At 38.7% G+C, this 21,590-nt stretch overlaps 1 protein-coding gene and 1 long non-coding RNA gene across 4 annotated transcripts in view; one reads left to right on the top strand and one right to left on the bottom strand.

The window, feature by feature from the left end:
- net1 (neuroepithelial cell transforming 1) overlaps positions 1 to 21,590 on the bottom strand; it is a 167,625-nt gene that overhangs the window by 31,860 nt on the left and 114,175 nt on the right. The gene's annotated exons all lie outside the window — the stretch shown is intronic.
- LOC148145812 (uncharacterized) overlaps positions 6,559 to 21,590 on the top strand; it is a 39,218-nt gene continuing 24,186 nt past the window's right edge. Inside the window, exon 1 of the long non-coding RNA XR_015761055.1 lies at positions 6,559 to 6,662. This is a non-coding gene — a long non-coding RNA (uncharacterized LOC148145812). The remainder of the gene's footprint in view (positions 6,663 to 21,590) is intronic.

Raw genomic sequence — 21,590 nt, 5'->3', positions numbered from 1 at the left:
ATAGAGATGTACAGCATGGAAACAGACCCATCGGTCCAACTCATCTATGCCGACTAGATATCACAACTAATCTAGTCCCACCTGCCAGCACCCAGCCCATATCCCTCCAAACCCTTCCTATTCATATACCTGTCCAAATGCCTTTTAAATGTTGCAATTGTACTTGCTCCCCCCACTTCCTTTGGCAGCCCATTCCACCACCACCCTCTGTATGCTCCTTAGGTCTCTTTTATATCTTTTCCATCTCACCCTAAACCTGTGCCCTCTAGTTCAGGACTCCCCTACTCCAGGGAAAAGACCTTGTCTATTTACCCTACCCATGCCCCTCATGATTTTATAAACTGCAACATCATCCCTCCAATGCTTTCCAGAAGACTAGAGGTTGGCTAATGTGGTGACACTATTTAAGAAAGGTTGTAAGGACAAGCCAGGAAACTATAGACCAGTGAGCCTGACGTCGCTGGTGGGCAAGTTGTTGAAGGGAATCCTGAAGGACAGGATGTAAATGTATTTGGAAAGGTAAGGACTGATTAGGGATAGTCAACATGGCTTTGTGCCTGGGAAATTATGTCTCACAACTTGATTGAATTTTTTGAAGTAAAAAAGAGGATTGATGAGGGCAGAGCAGTAGACATGATCTATATGGACTTCAGTAAGGCATTCAACAAGGTTCCCCATGGGCGACTGGTTAGCAAGGTTAGATATCATGGAAAACTGGGAGAACTAGCAATTTGGATACAGATCTGTCTCAAAGACAGAAAACAGAGGGTGATGGTGAAGGGTTCTTTTCCAGATTGGAGGCCTGTGACCAGTGGAGTGCCACAAGGATCGTGCTGGGTCCACTACTTTTTGTCATTTATATAAATGATTTGGATGTGAGCTTAAGAGGTATAGTTAGTAAGTTTGCAGATGACATCAAAATTGGAGGGGTAGTGGACAATGAAGAAGGTTACCTTAGATTTCAATGGGATCTTGATCAGATGGGCCAATGGGCTGAGAAGTGGCAGATGGAGTTAAATTTAGAGATGCGAGGTGCTGCATTTTGGGAAAGCAAATCTTAGCAGGACGTTTACTCTTAATTGTAAGGTCCTATGGACTGTTGCTGAACAAAGAGACCTCGGTGTGCAGGTTCATAGCTCCTTGAAAGTAGAGTCGCAGGTAGATCAGATAGTGAAGAAGGCGTTTGGTATGCTTTCCTTTATTGTTCAGAGTATTGAGTACAGGAGTTAGGAGGTCATGTTACAGCTGTACAGGACATTGATTATGTCACTTTTTGGAATATTGCGTGCAATTCTGGTCTCCTTCCTATCGGAAAGATGTTGTGAAACTTGAAAGGGTTCAGAAAACATTTGTGGGGATGTTGCCAGGGTTGGAGGATTTCAACTGTAATTTGAGCATAATAAACATAACAGCATAAATTGGAGCTGAATGGCAATTTCTTATTTGATTGATTGTTGCCATTGAAATAAAAAATGTAGCAGTGAGCTGATATCAAATTGCTAAACATAAGTCACTTTGCCATAATGAATTTAAAGTTTCTGACAATGCAATGAAAGGGGAACAATACAATGGGTTGAAAAAGTAAGCCAGCAGTACTATAATGATCACAATATAAAAGAATCACCACTTAAAAGTCCACAAGCTCATTTGTCAACAGGGATCATTGGGAAATCTTGCTTTTTCTTACCTAGACCAAGAGTTCAGAGGCCTTAAGAACCATAAATGCTATCCTGTCTGAGAACACTTAACTCAGCATACGACAGAATTTAAATTGCAATTTGTTTATTGGGATTTGGGCATTGCAGACAAATCTGCATGTATCCATCCCGATTTACTTAGTGGTGCTGGACCTTCACCTTGACTTCTTCCAGCTAGTATGTGGATTCTCACATTGATATTATGTAGGCACTTCCAAGATGCTAATCCAGTGACAATATATATTAACATCAACATAACGAGCAAGTTGGACAGGAAACTGAATAGGAGACAGTGAGGAATGGCATTGGATGTTGTTCTTGCTCCTCTTGGTGGTAAATGTTACAAGGAACCAAGGTACCCTTTCAGAATGTAATTAAGAGCCAACTCCATTGCAGTGACTCTGAAATCATGTGCACACCAGACAAGGTAAGGCAATCAAATTATTCCTTAAAAGACATTTGTGAATCACATGATTTTTCTGATATATCTGACTGTTTCACCATTGCCATCAAAAAACTAAAATTTTATTTAAGGTACCTTTAATTAGCCAAATTTAAATTCCCAGCTGAGCTGGTGAGATTTTAATTTGTATCACTGAATCGTTAGTTATACACTTGATAATTAGTCCAGTGTCAAAAACACAATGCGACCGTAGTCTTATAATCATAAAGCATTTACACATATGAAACAAAGCACCTGAGGAAGTGCAATAGCCTTCACTTCACACCTTCATCCAATGGGCTGTGCAAGTACTGAAAATAATTGTTAAAATTGTTAAAAATCACACAACACCAGGTTATAGTCCAACAGGTTTAATTGGAACCACCTTGTACATGGCAGGTACTCATGTGACTCAGCCAACGTTGTCTATCTTATACGTTGCAGGCAAGGATGCCCGGAGGCATGGTACATTGAGGAAACCGAGCAAAGGCTACAACAACGGATGAATGGGCACCGCACAACAATCAACAGACAGGAGGGTTCCCTCCCAGTTGGGGAACACTTCAGTGGTCCAGGACATTCAGCCTCGGACCTTCAGGTGACCATCCTCCAAGGTGGACTTCGGGACAGGCAGCAGAGAAAAGTGGCCCAGCAGAGGCTGATAGCTACATTTGGTACCCATAAGGAGGGCCTCAACCGGGACCTTGGGTTCATGTCACATTACAGGTGACCACCATTGCACTATACACACACAGAGATACTCCTACACACACACACACACACACACTCACACACACACAGGCACTCCTAAACACACATACATACGGACATACATACACACAGACGCGCACACAGACACCCACACACACCCTTACAAACACACACTCTCCCACATGCACCCCCTCACAGACTTAAGACACTCTGAACTCACTACACACACATACATACACTTTCTCATACTCACAACCCCAACCCAGACAGACAGACACACATAGACAGACAAAGACCCACATGCACACATTTATTTTGTGGGGTGTATTTCTACTTGCAGGGTTACATTATACTTTGCTCAAAAATTGCATGCATTCATGTAGAACTCTGAGCTCAAAATCTGCATGAATCTATGTAAAACTCCGTTATTTCACTTTTTAGATTAGAATCAATCTAAACATCATGGCATAAACAGAGAACACAGGGGGCCAACACCTTCAACATATTGTCTAGCTATCACCATTATTAACAGCTAACCCGAGAATGCAACTTTTTAAAAAAAGGTTTTGTGATTTACACATGAAAGAAGTGAAACTATCACTGTATTCTAACAGATGAAAGGCTTAACAGACAATCAATTTTTCAATGTATAATTTCAGTTACATCACACTGTAAATTTTTGCTGTAAATTCTGTGTGTTAGGATTGAGCCCTCCACTACCACCTGATGAAGGAGTGTCGCTCCGAAAGCTAGTGTGCCTCCAATTAAACCTGTTGGACTATAACCTGGTGTTGTATGATTTTTAACTTTGTACATCCCATCCAACACCGGCATCTCCAAATTGGTTTGCAACACTTGTTAAGTAATTCACCTGGTCAGCGTCAGACACAAATACTTTGAAGATTAGTCATTACAGAAACAGACTTCCAGAAAGTGAAAGGAGATGCTTAAACTGGTCACAGTATTACCAATGTATGAGCTCCCATAAAGAATTGATTAAAATATAGAATATTTATTGGGAACCAGAAATTCTAAATTTCTAAGCAAGAATTCCCCACACATTTGGCAACTACTACTCATCCATACTAATAGAAATTCTTAGGTTCCATCTTTCTCTAAGGCAGAAAGGATTGAGCATTTTTTTTCCCAACAACTTTCACCAGTCCTTTCAATCATATTTTAAAAACAGCAAACTAGTTAAGAATAATTTGGAGGTGCTGGTGTTGGACTGGGGTGTACAAATCCCAGTGAGAAATTTCTGGAACTTACATATGAAACCAACATGCCCATTCTAAAATATGAGAGATTTAACAAATAATCCAGGTCTTTTTAAATACATAATTTCAGTTGCATCACACTGTAAACATTTGCGATAAATTCTGTGTCCTACGATCTTATACTCCACAACCATCTGATGAAGGAGCAGCACTCCAAAAGCTAGTGCTTCCAAATAAACCTGTTGGACTATAACCTGGTGCTGTGTGATTTTTAACCAGTTAAGAGTAGACCTTGATTGTTCAGATTAAACTGTGCTTCCCGTCCTCCCATTCTTAATTGTTCAACAAGAAAGAAATGGCGAACAATCCATGTGATATGATCATGAAGTCAAATATAATTCAAATGATTATTAAAAAGCTTACACTTTTGCAAGACAGGACAGCCCTAAACACTTTAATCAATTCAGTTATTTTGAATTATTCTCACTGTTGTAAATATGGGAAACATTGAGTTGATGTTTGTACAGAAATGACCCACAAACAACAATAATAACCAAACAATATGTTTTAAAAATGCTTGTTAATGGACACCAAGATGTAGAATTTTGACCAATATCTGAACTAAGTTTTAAAAATAGAAAATTATACAAATACCAAATCATGTTTATGCAGTATTTTGGCAATTCTAGAATATTGAAAAAGGCCTATGTGGACAGTGAACACAAACAATCAAAACAGTTGGATGTTTTGATTATTGAAAAGTTAATAAAAGATGATAAAGTAATGTAACTAAAATATAAAAAATAATAAAAGGTCAGTAGGTACATTGAAACCATATGAAAATCATATATTAACAGTAATAGGTTTAAAAAAATGGAAACAAGACCAAACAGCTTTATTTCTTACGCAACAAAATAGTCAACCTGTTCTTCAAATTTAAATAACACTGAGCCTTTTATAAAAAAAAGTCTGATATAGATGTCTTTTCCTGTTAGTCCCTCAACACACAATATGGACAGTTTATTCGGAAATACTGGATGCAAAATCAACCCTGTTTCAAATGTACTCCACAATCTTCTGTGAAATACAGTGCACAGGGAGTGATATCATAAAGTTTACTCCAGTTTGATGTAACCACGCCTGTTCTTTTCCCCCAGGGCTTATGCATGACCATCACTGGAGACAGGATGTCTGATCCTGCTGTGTGTTGTGCAGATGTCAGTGCTGGAGATTAGTGGCATAGCAACAGGCAGCTGCACTACTGTTTGATACTAAGAAGATTCAGGCTAACAAATTAGTTTGTTTATAACATACTTAATTTCCAGCGCCCTACAGTACAGGAAGACTACTGACAAACAATACTCAATCTAATGTTGAGCTCGACTAAGATCAACTTCAGAATTGATATCTCCTGTCGCTACATTTTTGATTTTGGTGCTGCTATTTTGCTACCTTTTCGATTTTGATTTAACTTGCTTTCTATTCACTTTCTTTGTGTTAGCCCTTTTGCTCAGGTTCTTCACTTTGCAAATTTATCCTCAAAACAATTTATCTAACAATTTACATTTTTCTTTTCTAACATCAGTCAAGGCTAAGTCTTGGCAATTCAGTAACTTGAGTTCCCTAAACTAGATGAAATAGCTTGTGGAGTCCTCGTGCTTCTCCATAGGGTGGGTGAAAGGAGTGAATTGTCTTCTTGACTGATTTTTTTTTACCCTGTGGATTGGTTTTAGGACTGTGTTCACTGCAACTTTAGTCAGAGTAAGATGCCAAAAGGAGCACAAACCATGTTGGTGGCTAACCACCAGTTATGCATGTGTTTGGCCTAGCTTTTTCTTAATACTTCCTTTTAATTACACTGTTAAATCAAGTGAATGTAGCAGACAAAGCTTGCTTTTTTTTATGCCTGAAAAGGCACAGTACACTGCAGGGGAACACAAAAAACAGAACTTCTGATTTTAATGATTAATCTTAGTCAAAATGCAACTAGTTACCTTGTTAACTGACTGCAAAAGTTAAGAAATTTTAAAATGCATATTTTTGGGCTAATATCTTTATCACTATAAGCAAATTGCAAGTTAAGAAATTTTAAAATGCATACTTTTGGGCTAATATCTTTATCACTATAAGCAAATTGCAAGATTTTTGAATTCATAGTGTATGGGTAGATTTGTTTGGAATCTCTCAAAATCAATGCAGATTCTTCTATTCCAGAACAAGTAGATTCTAGGAGGTGATTGTTTGAGGGTTGGCTTCTGTTCCCAGGTTACATTACCAGCTACTGACTCCTCAATCCAAAGAGGATCTCAGTAGCCCCATGAACACATTCTTCACTCCTGATCTGGACGCACTAAATGCTTGGAAAATACTGGGAAAATATCAGTTTCCCTTTAAATAATGAGCTAATCGCACCAGACAACTATATGCATTGTTTTATGAAATGGATCCCCAGGCTGTGGAAAAGCTTAAGGCTGTCATTGCTCTCAATATAAGTCAAAGCAACTGTTTACTCTGCGCTGGTATTTAACAATTTTCATTTGTGTGGTGAGTTGAAATCCAGGATAACACCTCAAAGTTGTGCAAGATTTATAAGAGGTAAGTAAAATCTAAAAGAGTTGGTTTGAAAGTTAAAGATATGTATGTGTGTGTGGAGGAGTGAGGGGAGGTGGAGGGGAAGAGAGAGAGAGAGAGAGAGACTTCTGTCCAGGGCGCATATTCATGGAGTTCTTTCTCAGGAACAACAAAATAGCTGAACACTGGCAAAGACAGTAGAATAAAAGGGAGAAGAGAGGAGACAAAAGGCTAGGTCAGAGATAGAGAGTTTTTGCTTTTTCCAGAGAATAAGTGTTTCAAACATGGTACTTCAGCCACTAACTGGGTGTCTAGTGAGATCGGTTAGTCCTCATGTCCATCAGTTAGTTTTCATGTCCATTAGTCTTGTCTGTGTGTTTTTATAGATGAGGTCAAAACTTTAAAATTTGATCGGTTGAGACACAGGAATATCATTAAGGTGTCCAGGGTTTAATTCAGAAAAGGAGGCACAAGGCAGGATTTTGAGAAACTTGCTTTTAATTGAATTGCTTGCAATTCAATAAAGGAATTGAATTGAATTGAATTAGCCTTATTTTCACATAATGTAAGGCTAGTTCAAGGCAATCTTGGTGAGATTGAAGTACATTAATAGGAATGGCCACTGAAAAGAAACAAAATTTGAAGCCCACGTTTATGGGAACAGTCCATGCAGGCAGCAGGAAGGATACAAAAAATTGTTAAGGCAAATACCATACTTTCCTTTGTTAGACAAGGCATGTCATGTAGCTAGGCCACAGTGAGACTATTGCATACAGTTTGATCTACATAGTACGGATGCAATCACACTGGAGATTTACAAGGATGACGCTAAGAATCAAGGATTTCAATTATAAAATAAAATAAGTCAGGCTGGGAACAGATATAATTGAGGTATACAAAAGTACAAAGGATCCACATGGAGTGAAAATTAATGTACTTTAACCTTACCAACATTAGTGATAGGTGCCAGCACTACCAGGGGAGCTGGTAGATGCTGATTTGATGGCAATGTTTAAGAGACATTTGCCACAAGAATCGGCACTGGGTCCACTGCTTTTCATCATTTAAATAAGTGATTTGGATGTGTGCGTAAGAGGTATAGTTAGTAAGTTTGCAGATCATACCAAATTTGGAGGTGTAGTGTACAGTGAAGAAAGTTACCTCAGAATACAACAGGATCTTGATCAGATGGGCCAATAGGCCTAGGAGTGGCAGATGGAGTTTAAATAAATGTGAGGTGCTGCACTTTGGAAAGGCAAATCAGAGGTCGACCTATACACTTAATGGTAAAGTTCTAGGGAGTGTTGCTGAACAGAGACCTAGGATGTTCATAGTTCCTTGAAAATGGAGTCGCAGGAAGATAGGATATTGAAGAATGCATTTTGTATGCTTTCCTTTATCGGACAGAGCATTGAGGTCATGTTGTGGCTGTATCGGACATTGGTGAGGTCCCTTTTGGAATGTTGTGTGTACAATTCTGGTATCCCTCCTAACAGAAGGATGTTGTGAAACTTGAAAGATTTCAGAAAGGATTTACAAGGATGTTGCCAGGGTTGGAGGATTGGAGCTACAGGGAGATGTTGAATAAGCTGGGGCTATTTTCCCAGTAGCGTCAGAGGCTGAGGGGTGATTTTATAGAGGTTTATAAAATCATGAGGGGTATGGATAGGCTAAATAGACAAGTATTTTCCCTGGGTTGGGGGAGTCCAGAACTAGAGGGCATAGGTTTAGGGTGAGAGGGGAAAGATATAAAAGAGACCTAAGGGGCAACGTTTTCATGCAGAGGGTAGTCTGTGTATGGAATGTGCTGCCAGAAGAAGTGGTGGAGGCTGGTACAATTACAACATTGAAAAGGCATCTGGATGGGTATATGAATAGGAAAGGCTTACTTCATAGAATCTTACTGTGTGGATACAGGCCCTTCTGCCCAAAAGTCCACACTGACCCTCCAAAGAGTAACCCACCCAGATCAATTCTCCTACCCTGTTACTCTACATTTGCCCCTGACTAATGCACCTCACTTACATACCCCTGAACACAATGGGAAATTTAATATGGTCAATTCACCTAACCTGCATATCTTTGGATTGTGGGAGGAAATCCACGCAGATAAGAGGATAATGTGCAACTCCACACAGTCGCCTGAGGCTGGAATCGAATCCGAGTGCTAACAACTGAGCCACTTTAGAGGGATATAGGCCAAGTGCTGGAAAATGGAACTAGATTAGGTTAGGATAGGTTAGGGGGCGGTACAGTGGCTCAGACGTTAGCACTGCTGCCTCACAGCACCAGGGGCCCAGGTTCGATTCTAGACTCGGGCAACTGTCTGTGTGGAGTTTGCACATTCTCCCTGTGTCTGCGTGGGTTTCCTGCGGGTGCTCCGGTTTCCTTCTACAGTTCAAGATGTGCAGGTCAGGTGAATTGGCCATGATAAATTGCCCATAGTGTTAGGTGCATTAGTCAGAGGGAAATGGGTCTGGATGGGTTACTCTTCAGAGAATCGGTGTGGATTTGTTGGGCTGAATCTAATCTAATCTAATCTAATCTAATCTAACCTAATCAGGATATCTGAGCTGAAAATGTGTTGCTGGAAAAGCGCAGCAGGTCAGGCAGCATCCAAGGAGCAGGAGAATCGACATTTCGGGCATGAGCCCTTCTTCAGGAATGAGGAAAGTGTGCCTAATCAGGATATCTGGTTGGCATGCACAAGTTGGACTGAAAGGTCTGTTTCCGTACTGTACATCTCTATGACTCTGTGACATGAGCAGAGAGTAGAAAGATATGGGCTATGTGCAGGTAGATAGGATTAATTCAGAATGGTAACATGCTTGATTCAGAATGGTGTGGCAGAGGGCCTGTTTCTATGCTGTACTGTTCTGTGTTCACTCAGAAGGTGGTGGGAATCTAGAACTCACTGCTTGTAAGTTGGTAGAAGCAGAAACCCTTATAACATTTAAGAAGTATTTAGATGTGCACTTGTAATGCCTAGGCATACCAGGCCATAGGCCAAATGCTGGAAATGGGATTAGAATATTTAGGTAGTTGTATTTGACCAGCATGGATGTGATGGGCTGAAAGGTGTTTTTCCATGCTGTAGATCACTATGACACAATTAATGCCATTCTCTTTCCTTTTCTCCACAACACTAAATGACAAATCATATAATTCCTTATGAATTTCTTTGTTGAACCTACCTCCACTACACTTTCAGACAGTGTGTTCTAGATCTAAACTTTGAAATTTCTTTTCTTTAATCACATTTGCTTCTTTTGCAAACTACATTATATATGTGCTTCTCATTCTTGATCTTTTATATTATTTTATTTCATGACACATTGATCTTTTGTGAACAATGGGGGAAATGTTGGTTTGGAGCATCCAATAGTCTATTCTCTGAAGGGCCTAGCCCAATGCATCAATGCTACCTGATATCATTGAAAAAAAATGCTTTGAGATATTGTGAAAAATGTTAAAAGTGATATATTTTTGAAGATTCATTGTATTGTTATCCACATTAATAGAACTTTTATTTACATTAGCTGATTGGATGATAAAGTGTGACCATCAGCTCATTCATGACCGCAAGAAAGTGAAGAAAATAAGCAGGACAGTATTTCACTTGCTTGCAGAAGATTATAGACCAGGAGAAACAAACTTGCAAGTTCTTCTGAATCTCTGAGTACAATTAAAATAGGGATGTGGACCTCTGATGTGCTAACACAGCATCTGGATAATTCTGAACATGTTTGTTTCAAAAGGGGAGCTATTGTTTGATGAAGATGTTAATGGTGACAAATTGAATTCTTGACTTTATGGATTTATAATATAATCTTCCAACCACAACATTAGTAGGATTGCTAGACTGACATTTTTTTGAGATATATTGTAATCAACCTGTTCAGAAGTGTAACAACATACCTCTACAGCAGATGGGTCTTGAAGTTGGGCCTCTGGTCTCAGAGCTAGGGAAACTAATACTGTGCCACAACAGCCCTCTAACGTGTCTTTGATATTTTTAATCAACCTCTTCACACATGGATTTCAACCTGGACCTTCTGGCTCAGAGGAAGGGAGACTACAACTGTGCACCCTGACATTCTTTGACCTATTTTTCTAATCAACCTGTTCAGAGATATTATTACACACCTCTGGAGCAGGTGGGACTTAAACCTTGCACCCCTTGGTCCAAGGGTAGAGACATTACCACTGCTCCACTGACACTTTATAGTCGAATGTGTTGCAAGCCCCATTTATCTAACCAATAATTAACAATCTGTGTTACGATCATTTAACTGAAAATGGATGTATTTCTAGCTTTGTAAATACAAATCTAATACTAATTAATTGCTGGTTATATCACAGAAGATCAGCTAAGACCTCATTCCTTCATGAATTAATTCTAAAAAATAAAAATGGCACAACTGTATTGGGTAAGGCTGTTTCTTTTATAAGGTAATCAATCATTATATATGTAGACAACAAAAAAAAATCCCAAAGAGTAGACAATTTTGAAATTAGGATTTGCTTATTGATATCAAGCACAAGTACTAGAAAAATAAGAGTGACAAGTTTAAACAAAACTGAAGAAATGGTAGGTAATACTTTCAAGATGACATGATGATAGGAAGTCAAAAAGAAGTAATAAATAATATAATACGAATGTGTAAATATATTCACTGTGGCTTACTGCTCTGATTGAGGTGCAAGACCACTTGTTTCCTTCTCCTGCTCTCTTCTTTGGCTTCAGCTACACCAAACTGCTGTGATATTCACTGATTTGTAGGAATGCCTGTAACCTGATCTCAAAGATGGCTTCTTCTCCCCTATGGCAATGTGAAACATATTAACGTAGTATTTAGGTTGAAATACTAATTAGCTATCTTTGACCTGAACTCCCTTTTACAGTTATAGACATGTACAGCATAGAAACCGACCCAGCGGTCCAACTCATCCATGCTTACCAGATATCCTAAATTAATCTAGTCCATTTGCTAGCATTTGGTCCATATCCCTCTAAACCCTTCCTGAAAATAAATAGATACTTTGTAGCACAACTTTTTATAACTTGATACCAATACCTTTCAGGGACTTTGGAAATCTCAAGGTCTACTCATGGTAAACTTGCATCATTTTCTTATCAAAATAATCTAAACCTTCCTTTTATCTCTAACAATTAAGCCATCTATTTTTACTATCAGACATGTGAACATGTTACATGAACCGTTTAATTTACCCTAAACTTCACTATTATTAACTTTAGAATAGCAACAAAGCAAATTCCAGTGTCAGAGCTCTGTGAAACTGTGCACTGGGGGCGAGAAAATCTTGCTAGAAGTAGCCTTGTAATGCTTAACTAATATGTAATCCATAATGTGTCACGTGATTTGTCAAATGTTTAGTTGATCAGCCAGACCATAATGACATTTCATAAATTTACATAACCTTTGATTAGTTAGAAAGCAACATGTCCTTGAACATGCCTGACAAGCATCTGAGTTCATCTTAATTAGGATATAATTTTGTGGATCCTAGTGTTCTAACATGTACAGGATAACTAGGGCTCTAGTGGCAACAAAGTTTAGCCTTGTTGGATTTAAAACTGAGTGAGAATCCAATATTGAGGTATAGCATGAGCAAGCTTTGAATTTGCAATTTAAAGGTTTAAAACACTTAGTGTTGTGCTACAGAAATCAGATTGTCTGGCCACTCAAACTCTAATGTAGTCACAGATTTTAATTGAGCATGCTGCAGTAATTTAAGAAGGGCTATAGAATTCCAGGCATCTGTGTTGTAAGACAAATTGATTCTGTAGTGCAGTTTTAAAGTCTGATGTTAGATGAATAGAGAGCATTATATTTTGCAATAGACACAAGGGAAACTATGAGTCCCGGTTTGATGGTAAACATCAACTACGGTACAATGAGGTCACCTGTTTCCATTGCTGAGATTGCTCCTTATTTCAATACAGGTAGTTCTTCTCTAACCTGATGGTTGTGTTCTAGTGCAACCCCACATTATTGAAAAATCACTCTTTAGAAACATTAAAGTATTGGCGATGCAGTTACGTTGCCAACACATGTTTTAAAAAGTGTCCTCAATTTGTCAAGTGCATTACAGCGAATTCACATTAATGAAATGTGTGTTTTAGCAGAACCACCTGTAATTCCAATCAAATTCAGTTGTTAATTACAAGCAAATTAAGTTCATCTGTGATGACTGCCACCTCCTCCAGTGATGAATACACTCAAGGCATTATCTATGCTCATTGAGGACTACTGGCCACATCAGACAAGTGGTAATTGTAGAACGATATAAATCATTACTTCTACAAGAAAACAGGAAGATTCCACATAAAAACTGTGCTCAAAACTACTACTTAACACTATGGAACAAAATCAAACATTGCAATGTTTCATTGATGATTACAAATGAATCACAAAGAAGAGTAGGTAGGACTTTAAGACATTTCATCACTACTTTTCAAAATTCACACTAATACAGATGATTTCCCAATTCCTAAATAAAAGCTTTTCACAATTTTACAAGGGCTCCAAATATAGCTGAGTGTTCTTGTTTCGTTGTTGTTGGTTAGAGTGCTGTAACATACCTTTTTGACTACACTACAAGCTGCTTTCAAGTGTGCCCTTTTTGTAACCAAACAGGAATAACACCCATGATCTCTCAGATGGAGTACAGTTGAGGATATAGCAATAAGCACTCTGTGAATTCTACACAGGGTAAGATTAATACAGTACTGGGACTGAAGTAGAGATAAATATTCTTTATGTATAGTTAGGTAGAGAGCAATTTGTGAACATGAGTATGTACATCATAGAACATAGAACAATACAGCACAGAACAGGCCCTTCGGCCCACGATGTTGTGCCGAACATTTGTCCTAGCTTAAGCAGCTATCCATGTACCTATCCAATTGCCGCTTAAAGGTCACCAATGATTCTGACTCTGCCACTCCCACAGGCAGCGCATTCCATGCCCCCACCACTCTCTGGGTAAAGAACCTACCCCTGACATCACCCCCTATACCTTCCACCCTTCACACTAAATTTATGTCCCCTTGTAACACTCTGTTGTACCCGGGGAAAAAGTCTCTGACTGTCTACTCTATCTATTCCCCTGATCATCTTAAAAATCTCTATCAAGTCACCCCTCATCCTTCGCCGTTCCAATGAGAAAAGGCCTAGCACTCTCAACCTATCCTCGTACGACCTATTCTCCATTCCAGGCAACATCCTGGTAAATCTTCTCTGCACCCTCTCCAAAGTTTCCACATCTTTCCTAAAATGAGGCGACCAGAACTGCACAGAGTACTCCAAATGTGGCCTTACCAAGGTCCTGTACAGCTGCAACATCACCTCACGACTCTTGAATTCAATCCCTCTGCTAATGAACGCTAATACACCATAGGCCTTCTTACAAGCTCTATCCACCTGAGTGGCAACTTTCAAAGATCTATGAACATAGACCCCAAGATCCTTCTGCTCCTCCACCTTACTAAGAATCCTACCGTTAACCCTGTATTCCGCATTCTTATTTGTCCTTCCAAAATGGGCAACCTCACACTTGACAGAGTTGAACTCCATCTGCCACTCCTTAGCCCAGCTCTGCATCATATCTAAGTCCCTTTGCAGCTGACAACAGCCCTCCTCACTATCCACAACTCCACCAATCTTCGTATCGTCTGCAAATTTACTGACCCACCCTTCGACTCCCTCTTCCAAGTCATTAATAAAAATTACAAACAGCAGAGGACCCAGAACTGATCCCTGCGGAAGTCCACTCATTTGTAAATACTGAAGAAAAGTACTCATTCAAGACCTCTCCTGTCTCTTCCGACTCAATACACAGTCTCCACTACTGTCCTTGATCGGACCTACCCTCGTTCTCGTCATTCTCATGTTTCTCACATACACCTAAAAGGCCTTGGGGTTATCCTTGATCCTACCCGCCAAAGATTTTTCATGCCCTCTCTTAGTTCTCCTAATTCCTTTCTTCAGCTCCCTCCTGGCTATCCTGTATCCCTCCAACGCTCTGACTGAACCTTGTTTCCTCAACCTTATGTAAGCCTCCTTCTTCCTCCTTACAAGACATTCAACCTCCCTTGTCAACCAAGGTTCCCTCACACGACCATCTCTTTCCTGCCTGACAGGTACATACATATCAAGGACACGTCGTATCTGTTCCTTGAAAAAGTTCCACATTTCATCGATATCCTTCCCTGACAGCCTGTGCTCCCAATTGATGCTCCTCAGATCCTGTCTTGCAGCATCGTATTTACCCTTCCCCCAATTGTAAAACCTGCCCTGTTGCATGCACCTATCTCTCTCCATAACCAAGGTGAAAGTCACAGAATTGTGGTCACCATCACCAAAATGCTAACCCACTAACAAGCCCATCACTTGTCCTGGTTCGTTACCGAGTACCAAATCCAATATGGCCTCCCCTCTGGTCGGACAATCTACATACTGAGTTAGAAAAGCTTCCTGAACACACTGCACAAACACCGCCCCGTCCAATCTACTTGATCTAAAGAGCTTCCAATCAATATTTGGGAAGATGAAATCGCCCATGACTACTAACCTGTGGCTTCTGCACCTTTCCAAAATCTGTTTCCCAATCTGTTTCTCCACATCTCTGCTGCTATTGGGGGGCCTACAGTAAACACCCATCAAGCTGACTGCTCCTTTCCTATTTCTGACTTCAGCCCATACTACCTCTAAAGGCAAATCCCCCTTGAACTGCCTTTCTGCAGCCGTTATACCATTTCTAATTAACAACGCCACCCCCCTCCTTTTTTAGCACCCCCCCTAATCTTACTGAAACATCTGTAACCAGGAACCTCCAACAACTATTCCTGTCCCTCTTCTATCCACGTTTCCATGATGGCCACAACATCGTAGTCCCAAGTACTGATCCACGCCTTAAGTTCACCCACCTTATTTCTGATACTCCTTGCATTGAAGTATACACACTTGAGCCCATCTCTGTGTCCGCAAGTATTCCCGTGTAAGTGCTACCTTCTCCACAGCCTCCCTACATTCTCCCTACATCATAAACGCTCTGAAGGTTACAAAATTGGTTTGTGGAGTTAGACTTGTAGAAAGTTATTGTAAGTTTTTTGGTGACTTCAATGGCAGAACAGAAAATAGTTATTAATGTGATACAAACAATTTAATATTTTTCTGCATCAGAATTGTGAAATCACTCTATGACAATTCAACTTTTTAAAACTGTTTAAATCTGTTAAATAATTATTTGTGAATTTTTGGTCTCCTGGTCAAATGACTACAGCAGTGGTTATGTCAGTTGTGATGAACTCCCCTGTTACGCTTTTTTTTGTACTTTGCAAGCCAACCATCTATGACTGGTAATTTTCATGGAAAGGCCAGTTATAAAAGTTGCTAGGAGACAACATTCATTTCTGCCCAGCAAAAGGGGAAGGCCTATGCAAGTTTGAAAAGATTACTCAAGAAAGCTTAGGGGTCACTAATGAGCAGTTCAGTAGATTACAGATAAGGACGAAGGTGAGTATGGGAAGGAGACAGAATAGGCTTTGTTAGAAATACTAATTTTGCTATTAAGAGGCTTACAGGGAAGTCAACTGAAGTACGTGTGTTCTTTGTAGGGGGTAATAAGTTCTAAAACAGTTAGATATCACTATGCTGCTAGAATTTCAGACTACCTTTTCAGTTATTAGACAGTTAGGTGGTATAGTCTGGGCTTGGGAAAGATCCTGGAAACAAACTTCAGCTTCAGCTACGGTGCTCCTCATGGGTAAAGCAACTGCTCTGACTCACTGTCTAGACTCACAAGAGAAACAAAGTATTTGGAGATGATAGCATCTCTGAAACTAGCTGGTAGCAAGAGTCAAAACCTTGTGGAAAAAGTTGGGTTTTGTGAAGTGGTGAATTATTTTACACAACTGCATACTTAAAATATTTTTGATTTCATGTTATTTTAGTTTCCAGTTAATAATTTAGTGTATCTTAGCTCTGTGGTAGCATTCTGTCCTTCAAAATCACAGGTAAAGTTCAAGCTCCAGTTCAAGATTTGAAAACCCATAAGCAAATGTAAAATACTGCTGATGCTAGAAATCTTTTAAAAAAGCACAGGATTAGAACAGATACTTTTGACTGATGCTTCAGTGCAACCCTTTCTCAGATTAGATATTGAATGTGATATTTAGTTTACTGACCAGTGCAAAAGATCCCACAGCAGCATTGAAAGAAAAGCAGAAAGTCCTCCCTTAACACTAGCAAGGCATATTAGTTAGCTAGTTTATTTGCCTTTATTAGAATCTTCAAGCTAAAAAAAAAGATTTTTTTTGCACATAATGTCAATTCTACTTCAAACATGACTCATTGACTGACTTGTGGATGCCCTGTAGATAACCCCACATTTAAAAAATTTAAGACTAAAAATAAGAAATTTGAAAATGAAAAAACCAACCTTTAAAAGCCCAAGCTATTTGGTAACATTGAAGCTTTAGTAATTATTACAAATGATGAAGAAATTAAAAATTTGTCACTAATATTTGCTTCACACTTTCAACATAAATCCATTTTATAATTCGTGGCTAATTTGAAATGTTTCACTTTTGACATATTCAGTCTACTAGCCTTTTGATAGAAGGCACTGTACGTCTGGAATGGAACAAAGTCTGTTGATCAACTTTAACTAAATACTTAAAAATAAAGGCTGATTAAGAGGTAGGAAAATAAGAGGAATAAGAATACAATATTTCAAGAAATACTGAAGATAAAATAGAACCGTGTGTGGTAGATCCTCTAGGCTGCAAAAGAAGAAAGTTTTAAAAACAAGGATCAAAGAATGGAATTCCTCAGCACAAGTCAAAACCTTGGTAATAGTTTCATTGTCTTCATTCCAAATTGGGGACTACTTCAGTCAGAACTACTTCTCTTTCTGCTTCCATGTGAAGCATTAAATATCCCATGTATTGTATTTCACATTCATAGCTGCAATTTGTGCAAAAACAAAACTGAAACAATTGTTGTATCAAGTTGTTATAATCCATTTGAGCACTGGAAATAGTATTGAAACATCAAGATACAAAAAGGTAAAATCTACTCCAAGGGAATCCCCAAAATCAACCAGCTCCTGCCATACGTATGGACAGAAGAGATTGAAAATGTTGCATACCTTTGTGCCTACAACAAGTCATTAAACTGATTTTTCATGATTTAAAGGAAGGACATGCTCTGATACAAAACTCTTCATCTCTCCAGAACATCTTGCTGCACTTCACGAATAATAAATTGTTTTGAAATACAGTTGTTACATTGACAATGTAGCTAATTTGCACTCAACAAAGTTCAATGTTGCTAACATTTGTATTGCAGAGCTATATTAATATTTGTAAAGGAACATTTTTAACGCTGTGAAATTTACCTGTTCTATACTGTTGGTTAGATTCCAAAACTCTCGGAAATGTATTTTTAGTATTTTAAGATGCAATGTTTTGATTATTTCCTAGATCTAAGATTCTTGTAATTCCAGGTTGTAGCTTAAATACTATTTTATGTACTTTGTGCATAAGAAAATATAAGTAGCAATCCTTACAACTGCACCCAGGACATAAATAGTCTGGGGACTCAGTTCTGAAGTTGACATGCAGTTTGATCAGATCTTTTAATAAATTCAAAATATCTGTACAAACTGTCACTTTCTGAATATTTCTCTCACCATTTAATAATACAACACATTGCTGTATTTAACGATTATATAAACTTATCAATCCATTGGAGCTTGTTCTTCATCAGCATGTTCTTCATCAGCATGTTTAGTGTCTTAACTTGATAATTCATATAAATCATTTTGTTCCAGTAAGTGAAACTACCATTTCTCAATCCACAGAAAGCTCAAGTAAAAATATGCATACCCAGATGTTTTCTGAGATTCAGGGGAAGCAGCTTGTCCTCAGTAATTACAACTTCTAAAAATGTAGCTAACACTGCAATGGGATACTCATAATTCAATTACTTCACTGCTTGTGTGACTACACATGTAAATTGACCATAGTTTTTAGGTGAACTTTAGTTCAGAGGTTCTATGGCTTTACTCTAAAGTAGACTTACTTCCTCACTCAATAAGAACAGAATAACACTACAGTACTACATTACAAGGAAAAAGCAACAATATAATGTTTTAGACTTTACAAAAGCCTGATGATATTTTCTTACAAATGCCAGCTGCGGTTGCACAGCCTTTATCATTTCTAATAATTTGAAAATTGTGATCATTTCACTTCTGAGTCATAAAGGCCCTCCTCAATGAATTGTTAGATCCATGCAAACATAGCAATGGGAAGATCAGATTATGCTGTGCAAAGAGGCAATGCTGCAAAAAAAAAAATCAGTGTTTCATTATTAGTCTAATTTCACCACTTCTCGAAGGGTTGGGGGAGAAACTTCAGTTAGGACTAAAATTATAAATGCCATTGCAATTTATCATTCCTCAGGAGCTCCTGCAAAACACCTATCATGTCTGACATTGCTTAGAAGGAGGAGTCAATGTCTATCCCTTCATTGTAACAGCTTGAAAATATATCGTCTACTTGATGTTCAGTTCAGTAATGGTGCAACATAATGAAACCTAAGGATTAGCAGAGTAAACCAAAACCAGCACATTTTGTCTATCCAATAGCAGCAGCAGCATGAAAGTAGATAACTACACTCAAGTGTTGAGGCAGATTGACTTGATATCTTCTGTAAAAAATGTCTAACACAGATGAGCAGTGATTGCAGCACATACAAAATTGAAAAAGATGTTCAGTCCCAAACAGATTGTAAACAAATTTAATTCACAATGCTTATTTGTAATGGTATAGGTTTTTTTTCTATGAAGTCCGAAGTAGTTCTTTTTTTGTGCAGACAATCTACATGGCTCAGAATGGATAATACCTAACACTGGTGGCAATGTTTTTGCAGTATTTATTCCTGGTTGAGAAATTTCTGAAACACCAAAAATATTAAAAATGGAAAATCAAATATTATTAGCCTGAGAAAGAAAGGTGGGAGGGAAGAGCAATGGGTGAAACTTTTAGCTAGAAAAATATTAATTAAATTACCAATTAAATTAACAAGAAAGTCAAGAGTCCTTTGTGGGAGTGGTGGATTTTGACTTGTATCTCGTAGTATTGCAGTTGTAGTCTAACCAGAGCTTTGTATAGCTGTTGTGTCATTTAATACTCACTTGTTCTCTTCCAGATGAAAATTATAATTTCTGTTTCTGTTCATGGCATTATATATTACCTATGTACTGTGTAAGAAACCATTCCCTCACCCAACAAGGTTCTTTCGACCTCCACTGTTTCCAACTTCTCGTTTATAATATACTGATGTTCAGAATTAATAACTTTATCTGCCACAGATTTGCCCATGTGCTTAAACTATTATACTTCTGTCGATGCTGCTTCTTATGCTGGCCATCTTTATTATCAGCAAATTTGGATACAAGGCTTTCTATCACATCTGTATCATTCATATGTGCAGTGAATAACTGAGGCAGACATCAACCCTTACATAAAATCACCATGCGCAATCTAATGTTTACAGTAATTTTCCACCATTGTCACTATATCTCCTGTAACTCAGCTTATTTCCTAGTCAGGTTTGTTACGAAGTTGAAAGAGTGTATGGTCACTTTAATATAGAAAATGTTTTCTGAATTTAAAGCACAGCTACAGCTGCCAGAACACAGTACAGCTAAGAGACAGGCTATTCCAAAATAAGATACATGTGACAATTGGCTATTAAATGGATACCTGAGTTTTGGTTGCTGTTTTGATGACAATTCAGATTTAATTAATAAATTTAACTTAAGCACAGGATACCAAAATCCAATTGTGTTTGAATTTATTGTATTGACATCAGACCATGAGAGGGTATAGTATTGGGGGATATAAAATGCGAGGGCATTTTGAAAATTGGTCAGAGCAACTGCCGGAGAACTGGAAAGCAAATGCCATTCAAAGAAATAAATATCTTGTTAGATTAGATTACTTACAGTGTGGAAACAGGCCCTTCGGCCCAACAAGTCCACACCAACCCTCCAAAGGGCAACCCACCTAGATCCATTCCCCTACATTTACCCCTTCACCTAACACTAGGGGCAATTTAGCATGGCCAATTCACCTAACCTGCAAAATTTTGGACTGTGGAAGGAAACCAGAGCACCCGGAGGAAACCCACGCCGACACAGTGAGAATGTGCAAACTCCACACAGTCAGTTGCCTGAGGCCGGAATTGAACCTGGGTCCCTGGCGCTGTGAGGCAGCAGTGCTAACCATTGCGTCACCATGCCGCCCAGTTTAAAAAACTGTTCTCAAAGAAATCTCAGAGGGCGCTATCTATCAAAAGGTACCTTTTCCTGTAAAAATACTTGCAGTAAAAAGAAAGAAGACACCAGAGAAGACAGCAGGGTCAGGAGTAAGAGGAAGGAAGGCTGAAGGAAGAGAAGAGACGGTGTGGACTTGAGATTAAGTTAATGTAACATATACTAATTGTTATTGGAGCAGCATTTTTAGAGTTAGGGGTCAGACAGTAATTAGATAAGAAGAAGGGGGCTTGGATTTGTTAATAGTTTTTGTTTAGTGCTCCTGTTAGAGTTAGCAAAATATATTGTTATTTTTCTTTAAATAGTGGAAATTAGCAGTTGTCTTTCACTCACACGCTTTTAGCAAATTACAAGGTGAGGCGAGTTTTTCTTGGTGTTCGGTTTTAATTAGCCGAGGGGTTCGATCTCTACATCGTAACAGGTTATATGCCTTTGATTCCATGAGATTCAACATTAGCTGGCAGCATCAAATGCCTTTGGTAAGGTCCGAGTAACATCCACAAAATTTCTGTCCTTGAATTAAGTCAGGTTCACCAAGTATGCAAGAAAAACGAAGTGCAAGAGACACTCAAGTCTGGC

This window comes from Chiloscyllium plagiosum, unplaced genomic scaffold (genome assembly GCF_037043375.1).
Source record: "Chiloscyllium plagiosum isolate Xiang-an unplaced genomic scaffold, Cpla_swu_hap1 HiC_scaffold_23, whole genome shotgun sequence".
NCBI lineage: Eukaryota > Metazoa > Chordata > Chondrichthyes > Orectolobiformes > Hemiscylliidae > Chiloscyllium > Chiloscyllium plagiosum.
The sequence above is the reverse complement of the archived record's forward strand: the minus strand, read 5'-3'. Positions and strand labels throughout refer to the sequence as shown.